Below are 10,711 nucleotides of genomic sequence, written 5' to 3' on the forward strand. Positions count from 1 at the left end.
TCCCTATGTGAGTCGCTATAACCATACTATGACTAATGAACCTGCCACGACGTTTCTCAGGCGTCGAAAAGATAATGACACTTGTCACCTCAGACCTGCCGGTCTAGCTGTTGCATGCATCTCAGGTGTGGTTTGCAAACCCAATATAGATCTATACATAACTATCACGTTCTCCCTACAAGAGACTTTGGTTATAACTACCAGGAATTTTAACCCGTACTCTAGGAGTACTAAGAGGAATGTATCACAATTTACGTTAACAAGTTTACGTGTGGTGTGTGTGTGTGTGTGTAAAACCTTTTTCTGTGGGAATAAAACCTTCCGAACTGTGTTTGTTGTGTTAATGGAATCATAAACTATACCTATTATAGCTTATCAAAACATTTTGTAATGGTAGAAATCCTCTTTGTATATGATGTAAACCTTTATAATGAGGTAAAAGACATGTAATATAACCAACATGTACTTATATATGATAATACACACCTTGCTCAGCAAGTTACAAGGTGTAAATGAGTTACTGACAATTTTCTAGTTTTATCTTTTTTGTCCCTGTTCTTGGAATAATTATAGAAAAATCATACAGAGTCGAAAACTGATTCCGTAAATTCTGTGAGTTTAGAAAATGTGTCTAGTTTGTTCATATTTTTATTATGATTTTTAGAAGTCTCTAACTGGTGTGAAAACGTTCATATTCACTGACTGGTCCGAATTCGTTGCTACAGTGATAGGTATTTTTGTAAAAATCACCATAAATCGTGGAAAAATCGTATGGAGATGTGCAAGTAGTCATTTTAAAGGTATGAGCCTGAGCTATTTGCATATTAAATAGTTTTGAAAGATATTAAGTTTAAGATAGTCAAAACAGTCCGTGAATAAGACTCAACTTTCCTGATGAAAGCTGTTGTTTGAGTTTAGTTATGTTTTTGGTGTTTTAACTTGTATTCCCCCCTTAAAACTTGAAGAAAACATGAAAATGTAGGGGTATGAACTCACCTTGAGTGATTTCAGTAGATGGATAAGGAAGAAATGAAGTGTTCAACTCAAGAACACTTGGGAGATGCTTGAAGATTTGAAGATCTAACAATAATTATGACGATATTTGTGTAAGCAATCCATGATTTGGATGAAGGATAGTAGAATATCTAAGTGTAGGAGGAAGATACTTACCAAATGTGGAGGAAAAACTCAAGATCAGCCTTTGAATCTCGAATTTAGAGAGAGAAAGTGAGAGAGATGTGTTTGTTCTTCTTGAGAAAGAGTGTAAAAAGTGGGAGGAGAGATAAGGGTTTTTTTTCTATCCTTATGGCAAGATACTTGGCTGGAAAGAGTGGGGAAAAAGGACAATGAAATGACCAGGTATGGGTGAATAGTGACTGGGAATAGTCAAGGAGTGGGTATGGGAGGTAACTTGTGTCTTTGCCCAAAGGGTAAGTCAACACTCCACCCATAAATCTTAACTACTAGATTTTATTCTTAGGCAAGGATTTTCCCCAAAATATAATTAAAATATGGATATTTAGGGTTTATTATGTTAAAATACGAGTTTGGGTGAAAATCCCGCGTTAAAATCACGAAAAACGAGTTTAAAACGAAGTTTGGGTCAAAAACCAGCAATATGGACCAAACGTGCGAGGTTCGGCTCTAAGGGAGTGAGAACCGAGAGAAGGGAAGGAAGGAACCGAGAGAAGAGGAGGGGACCGAAGGTGCGAGGGGGAGGGACCGAAGGTCCGAGGTCTCGGTTCGGTCTGCTGAGCTTCGGTCCAAGAGGGTGTAGGTTCGCTTCTGACATCTTCGCTTCTGACAAGTTCGGTTCCTAAGAGGTTCGGCTCCTTAAGAGGTTTCGGCTCCTTAAGAGGGTTCGGCTCCTTAAGAGGTTTCGGCTCCTTAAGAGGGTTCGGCTCCTTAAGAGGTTTCGGCTCCTTAAGAGGGTTCAGCTCCTTAAGAGGTTTCGGCTCCTTAAGGCTGTTTTTCGCGTAGACTTCTGTTTTCGAAGCTGTTTTCGTCTAATTCGAGGGTCGGGATGCCCCGAGTGATTATAAACAGTTGAGAGAGATTTCGAGAGAGATTTGGGAGAGATTTCACATACTTGGAGAGATTTCTCATACAGAGAGAGAATTGGGAGAGATTTCACATACTTGGAGAGATTTCTCATATAAAGAGAGATTTGGGAGAGATTTCACACTCTTGGAGAGATTTCTCATACAGAGAGAGATTTGGGAGAGATTTCACATTCTTGGAGAGATTTCTCATATAGAGAGAGATTTGGGAGAGATTTCACATTCTTGGAGAGATTTCTCATACATAGAGAGATTTGGGAGAGATTTCACATTCTTGGAGAGATTTCTCATACAGAGAGAGATTTGGGAGAGATAGAGTGAAAGAGGTTGAGAGAGACTTCGTTTGTGACCTTTTTGAGTGTTTGGCTTCGTAACGCAAGGGTCTTACACTCTGTTAAGCCTCGTTATGATTGTTATATGCCCTCGAGGGTTAAGGAATAATGTTTCATCGAGTAGTTTCATCACTTGCCCTGATTAGGGTTTAGAATTTCCGAACACGTGAAAACTCTAAGTGATACTTTGTATTAAGATTTGCGAGTTGTAAAATGAGAAGAATAACGGAAACCCTAATATACAAGGGTTAGATAAGTTGACCGGTTTTGACTTGTTGACTTTATTTGACTTTGACTTGACCAGAAATTGACGGTTGTCACAAATTGTGATATGGTTTCAGAATCACTAAGATAATCATAAAACACAATACTCAAGTACTCTCCCTTCTTTTCAGATTGGAGAAACTTTTATCTTTCTGCCTAATTTGATTCTTCTTATTCGTTCTTCTATAGATTGAAACTTTTTCAATGATTCATAATTACACTCAATCTTGTAAGTATAACCATATTTACTAAACTTTTAGTAAATCATAACGAATAGTCTTATCGTTCTTTGTGGTGGACCTGACCAGTGCACAACCAAGTGTACCTAATCCCCTACTCCTTCACTTGACTCACATATACATGTGAACAAGGAATTCGTCTTAATTTCCCAAAGATGAAGGTTCTCATTCGTCACACAATTCAATTTGCTTGATTCCAAGTTTCTATCCAACTGAAATTTGGGTGATGAAAATCTTTCCTTATTTGGTAAATCTTGACACTACCACAAACGAAAGAATCAAATCCATTTTCCAATATTGCTATTAATGGAAACACATAAACAACAATTTTCACAAATGCCATTGCAAGGAAACTTAAAATAAAAAAAAATCTTTTATTTATAAAATTGCGGAAAAACTTTTCCTTACAATGCAATTACAAATGAAAACTACGTTGTTATCTATTCCTAAGCAATCTATCATAACTCTTAAGTAGCAGCTCAAAATTCTGATCATCGAACTATGCGATCGAAATGTTGAGTTTTGAGCATTCTAACACTCCTATGGTGTACATGCAACCCTATAAACCTTGGATCTATGTTTTCTTTATTATACATGCAAATATTAACTATTCCAAGGTTTCATCCTAACTAGCATATTATGAAGCACCTATACTACAAAGTTCTAGTTAGATGACATACCTTTTGATGTAGCTTGATGTCTTCAAGCTTTAAGAGCTTAGCCCCAATAGTTTGGAAGCCTCAAATGGAATCACAAATCACCAAAACACCTTGGAAGAACTTGAGAGAATATGTATGCACACTAAAATCGGCCCACTCTTATTTTCACACACTTGTGCCAATTTTGTGAGCCAAGGACCCCTTTATATATTATGGAGGATTAGGGTTACATCCATGTAAACCCTAATACCCATGACCTTTCATTTACATAGGATCCATGGGTTAAAAGCTCCATGGACCATCCATGAAAGCTTAGCCCAACCTAAATGAACTTGGCCCATTCCATATATATAAGAGTCCATATTTAATTAGTTATTTTTGATCACTTAATTAATTCTAAATTAATTCTTGATCAATACTAATTAAATAATATGATTCCATATTAATATATTAGAACTTATAATATATTAATATAAATCATAAATATACTATTCTCAAAAGACTATCCATATAAATTGTGCCGGTGAAGTGCAACCCAAATGGACCATGCCGGGTCGGGTCAAGTACATACCAAATATAGTTATGGACTTAGACATTAATCCAACAGTCTCCCACTTGGATAAGTCTAAAACTATTATTGAGTATGACTTCAAAACCTAACTGGCAATCGTAGCTCTTAAAGCCGCTGTCGAACTCTGACCTTGTCAATGACTTGTCCGTTAGATAAGGGATCATATATTCCTCCATTCTAGATATCATATGGACTGAGACATGGATTATAATCATTCTATCTGTCCATTTGTTGTTTCCCGATTTTCGATTTATGATGACTGACTGATTGAACAAATCAAATCAGTCCTGGCTTGGCCAAGCACTCACATGTGTCATCGCTAAATCATCAAGGGGCCCACAGATATCGCTTTTATCCCGAAGGTAAAAGGAATGGATAAACTTCGACTCATATGGCTTGTTCTACTACTTGTTGAATCATACACAAAGGCACGTTTTATAACATCGAGTTACCAATGCGTTTTCGTGCAATCAATGTATAACCAACTCATAGTAACAACTCATATCTCTAGGTTTTAAGAATATAAGATATTATCGTCTCATGGTCACTCGTGATAAAATCCATGAAGTGATTCAAATGAGCGGGGGTTGAATCCAATACTCAGAACTTATGAGCACTCATGAGTGTTGTAGCACCACTTTGTCCACCAACTTGGACCTCTACAAACCAACCCATGACAGTCTTGATTCATATCTACTTCCATCATATGACCGACTGTGGATGGTTTGAATAACTTAATCATTCAGGAAGAGCGACTTAGTTATTCTGGAAGTCAAAACATGCAAAGTGAAACACAAGAATAAATGAATCAAATATGGTATCAAACCCTATGAATATAAATAAACACTTTTATTTATCACCATACTGATTACTCATTATTCATTGTTTCGGTTTTATCAACTTTATACTTGAATTAAAAACAGTAGTTTACCCATGCTCCAAGCATGTACACTATGTTTTTCTTAAACAATAGCTTTGCCATACACCAAGTATGCACTCTATGTTTGTCTATGATCCTTACTTTGTGAAATAAACCAATTGAACATAATTTCAATGATTCTAATTTCACACTCCCAAATCCTTATCGAAAAATGTGAGAATTTCAAATTCCTATCATTTATCGAAATCTGTTTAGATTTTAAACTTATATGCACTGACCCTCCTGTAATGAATATGTACAAAGTCACAAAGACTTGTCAACAGTGATTATAAGGTATTCCAATGGAGATCAACTCCATGGAAACTAAGTCTCATATTCAAAGTACATTGCTTTGGACATGCTTCTTGCATTAAGTTTTCTAATCTTACACAGATAACTTCCACCTATGGAGACAACTCCATATTCTCATTTTGACTATCACTTCTGAATAAGAGATGCCTCTTTTCAGAATATGTCAATATGGTCCTTCCAAAATTAGCACTATACTTCCAACTGTCCCTGAGCAACCAATCTTTGGTAAACCTCAGATTGTCCTCGACAATTGCTTAATCATTTTAGTCATATCCAATTCTAGACCTTTTCCCTTCTTAATGCCTCTGGGCATTTGGAAAAATTTAGAAATGACAAATATTATAGCACATGCAATCGATCCTGTACCCAAAGCAAATGGTACACGATTCATGATGTCTCACATAAAGACATGATTCTAGACCAGTCTTTTGCTACAATATTTTTATTTGCCATGTTTTCAAAATTTGACTATGAAGAGGGATGCCGTAATCATAATCAAATTTTGAGAACGCAATATATAGAATTTCCTTAAGTTGAACCAATCCAACATGAAATTCATATATATATTCTTGACTAAAGATTATTAAGGTCTCAATCTAAGCCTTTAGAACTGAAATGAAGTATATCCTCTCCCTTAATTATAGCAAAACAACTTTTTCAATCCCTGCAGCCTCACGAATTGAAACTTTTGTTTTCTATAATTAACATTGCTAACTTGCAACACTAACAATAATTATCATGCTCCCACTAACATGATGATTATTAGCATAACACTTATGCTCCCACTAGCTTTGACATGTACTCAGAAATCAGCTGGACTTCTAGAAATCAATACTTTATTGACTTTCTTACCAAAGTTCAGATTTCTGATACGAGATGCTTTGATAAAACTTTATCAAAATCATACACCTTTCCTTAGATAGCATGCATGTGTGTCTAAACAATTTCAGAACTATGAAAAGGGATGCCGTAATCATAGTCTCAATTGTTTAGACCTTTTGCCATCTGCTTCAAGTCTACTTGGTGGAAGTGTTTCCTCACCATCATTTTCATGAATCGGAGAGAAACCTTATGACCCTTAGATTTTATGGTGTATGTGTTCTTATCCATGTGAATCGTCAAACCCATAGTCACAAGACAAGGATAATGACAAATCCAAACTCATATGGACTGAACTTATGCAATCTTAACTTCTTGCCACCTGGCAGTACAGGGCCTGCCATTGCTTCCAAGTTGTTATGGAACCAATTGAGAACTTTCAGAACTCCTATGCAAAGCCAACTTTAACTGGAATGGGCACAGAAATGTCAACACGATAGGTTATAAACCTCAAGTCGTGTGCTAGTGAAGAACCTCAGGTTTTATTCTTGATTAGTTCTTGAAATTCTTTTTAGGATCTTTAAGACTCCCACTATCCTCTTGACATATAAGACTATCTTGCCAAATATTCAAGAGATAGTGCGGATTCTTTATCAAGACAAACACTTCACACAATTGGCCTTAGTTGGTCTTTGTTTTATTCAAAACATCACAACTTACCAATTTCAAATGTACAAGAGTAGGACACTTTTACTCTTACATTTGATAAGTGTTTTAAACCTTTCTTTAAGATATGTCACTCAAGTTACAATCTTGGAGTATGACTCTAAGAATTGTTTTGGAACGAAGTATGACTCATCTTCCTGATCTAACCATTTCAACAATTCATGACTCCTCTTCTTAGTCATAAGAATGCACTAAGATGACCTTTAGAGGACTAATTGTGATATGATTTCTAAATCATTAAGATGATCACAAACATGATACTAAAGTACTCTCCCATCTTTTCAGATTTGAGAAACTTTTATCTTTCTGCCTAATTTGATTCTTCCCATTCGTTCTGCCATACATTGAGACTTTTCCAATGTTTCAGAATTATACTTAAACTTGTAAGTATAACCATATTTACTAAACTTTAGTAAATCAAATAGTCTTAACGAGCTTCGTGGTGGACATGACTAGTGCACAAGAATGTGTACTCGATCCCTTTAGTCCTTCACTTGACTCACACATCCATGTGAACAAATAATTAGTCTTGATTTTCCAATGCTTGAAAGTTCTCATTCATCATACTATTCAACTTGCATGATTCCAAGTTTCGGTCCAATTGAAACTTGGGTGATGAGGAACTTTCTTGATTTGGTAAATTTAGACACTACCACAAATGAAAGAATCAAATCCATTTTCCAATATTGCTGTAAGTGGAATCATATAAGCAACAATTTTACACAAATGCCATTGTAAGGATACTTCAAATAAATAAAATTAAACAATTTTCTTTTATTTTAAAACTTTGCGGAAAAACTTATCCTTACAATCCACATGGAAAATTGTTGTTATCTATTCCTTAGCAATATATCATAACTTCTTAAGCAACTGCTCAAAATTCTGATGCGATCGAAATCCACCTTCGCGATCAGAATCAGCATATACTTCCTTTAAGATTTTTCTCTATTCTGTGATTCTTAAAACATCAACATGTGACCCAGTCACATCATGTAATGAGGATCTCAGAATAGAACTTAACAGAGTTAGATAATGGGCTCTACCTGATGTAGAGTCAAACTTATTGACTTTAACATCCTTAGGTAAATTTGGCAGATTTGCAATCAACGCCCCTTCCTTTGGCAAAATAAACATATGGACCCTTTGGTAATGGGACTATCTCAGACTTAGCCTTTCTCTTTACCATTTGGTCAACCGGGTTGACTATGGCCAATCCCTTTCCATTGGGAAGAGAATGCTTTTTCTGGATTTCTAGTGTCACCATTGTCACTGTCCATAAAGTTTTTGGGAAGTTGATCTTCTAATCAAATTTGCTTTACTATCGTTCCAAATCATTGTTGATTCAGCAGCACCAAGCAAATAGATATGATCATTAAGGTTCATGTCATAGTCTGTTTCATAGTAGTCCCAAAGGAACTCACTATGTGACTCAGAAAGTGATTGAACATCCAACTTTCTCAAGACTTTGACACCCAACTCTCCCGGCTTGTCAATATGTGACTTCATCTCTAAGATGTGACAACACATAGACCTTGCTTGCCATTAGGGCTTGAGTGACCTTGAACTAGTGGGTTAGGAAGAATAATTGGAGGAGGTGGAGGAAGAGAAGTATGACTTCCATGAGCCAAACTCGGGAAGTCATATTCATTAGGAAAGCTTGGTTTGGGAAGATCATTGTTGTCTAAACCAGACATCAACAATGAGAGAAATTCACGTAAAGTTGATTTAAGTCCTTAATATAACACCCAATATGATATATTAAGGCTAGGACCCAACAAACTATTTTATAACTTGGAAGAGGGATGCCGTAATCCAAGCTATAAAATATTTGAAGGTAGGTGAATGACGATTCACCAATTTCCACCAAGATAAACGAAATGTATTATTAGGTTTTAATTGGTTTTGAAACTCCTAGATTCTTTTGAGATTCATTGAACTTTTCAATGGCATGTTTCAATCTCGAGTGTGCCCTTCAGGTTTTGTGACTGGGATGCCGAGGATCACAAAACAAGGTGTGAAGTAACCATGCAAATATACTTGGTACCCTTAATATTTACCCCTCAATCGATGTGCCGGTTAACCACACACGCTCCAACGATACTATGATAAACATTAAGTTACCCTTTGCCTACCTTGTTAAGTCCAGGTTAGTGTGCCTGTTAACCACACACGCTCCAGTAACAGCTTAAACAAAGTGCAAAGTGTAATTTCATGGATTAGCACCTTATTCACATTTTCCTAAGTAACTAAGATTGGGAATTTATAAGTGTTTAGTTACTTAGTATTTATCATTATACTTATAATGAAGGGAGAATTATAGTCCTTGTCCTACCTGTTCGGCTAACGACCCTCCACCGGTCAAGGAAGCGGTGAGTGAGAGTGGACACCCATTAAACTACCATTTTATAGGCAGTAACCTTATACCCCCCATTATAGACCGGCTTCGTGAATGAGGCCTACTAATGGTAAGACGACTTGCTCTTATACATATAATATATTAAACTTTTAATATTATAATAGTATAAGGGTGTATTTTAGACATTTAAAATACTTGGTGGTTTAATCTATTAATTAAACTAGACTTTTAATTTAATTACTAAAACCATATATTTACGAATTAATAATACTCTTTTAATTAAACGCTTTAATTAACTATTAATAAAGTCCATAAGAGTTAATTTGAACTATTCAACAAAACATCATAATTCCAATTATTAAACTCAAAATTAAAACCATTTAATTAATTGTTTAAGTTATGAACCCGAGAGTTTTAGAATTCAATTCTTTTTTTCATAAAAAACTTTTCTCAAATTCCAAAACTTGAGGGTAAGTTTTGTAATTCTTGAAAACCTTTGGATTCCATAACTTATGGAATTAATGGTGTTTTATGATGAAACTTTCCATGTTTCATAACTTAAGAACAAGTTATGGAATTCTTTAAAACATTAACACCAAATTTTGTCACTCCATAAAAACTTTGAATCAAAATTTTTTTTTTTTTTAAAAACTTTCATATCCATAACTTATGGAAGTTTCAAAAACCCTTAAGATCACAACTTTAAAAAAAACTTTTGAGCTCCAAAATTTTATGACAAAATATATAACTCCTTAAAACATTTAGATCAAACTTTTAAAACTAATAAAATAATCATATCATTTTATCTTTTACTAAATTTGACCTAATTCAATTCATATAACAAATTATTCAAATTTTACAAATAATTCGTTTTTCACAAAACAAGTAATTATCTTAAAATTTGACAAACGTCATGTTTTTTTTCCTTTTTTTTCAACTTGAAAATAAAACATTTGCATCAATATAACAGAAAACAACCCATGACTTTGATACCACTGTTGAGTTTTGAGCATTCTAACACTCCTATGGTGTACATGCAACCCTATAAACCTTGGATCTATGTTTTCTTTATTATACATGCAAATATTAACTATTCCAAGGTTTCATCCTAACTAGCATATTATGAAGCACCTATACTACAAAGTTCTAGTTAGATGACATACCTTTTGATGTAGCTTGATGTCTTCAAGCTTTAAGAGCTTAGCCCCAATAGTGTGGAAGCCTCAAATGGAATCACAAATCACCAAAACACCTTGGAAGAACTTGAGAGAATATGTATGCACACTAAAATCGGCCCACTCTTATTTTCACACACTTGTACCAATTTTGTGAGCCAAGGACCCCTTTATATATTATGGAGGATTAGGGTTACATCCATGTAAACCCTAATACCCATGACCTTTCATTTACATAGGATCCATGGGTTAAAAGCTCCATGGACCATCCATGAAAGC

This window comes from Lactuca virosa, chromosome 2 (assembly GCF_052849685.1).
Source record: "Lactuca virosa cultivar CGN04683 chromosome 2, Lactuca_virosa_CGN04683_v6, whole genome shotgun sequence".
NCBI lineage: Eukaryota > Viridiplantae > Streptophyta > Magnoliopsida > Asterales > Asteraceae > Lactuca > Lactuca virosa.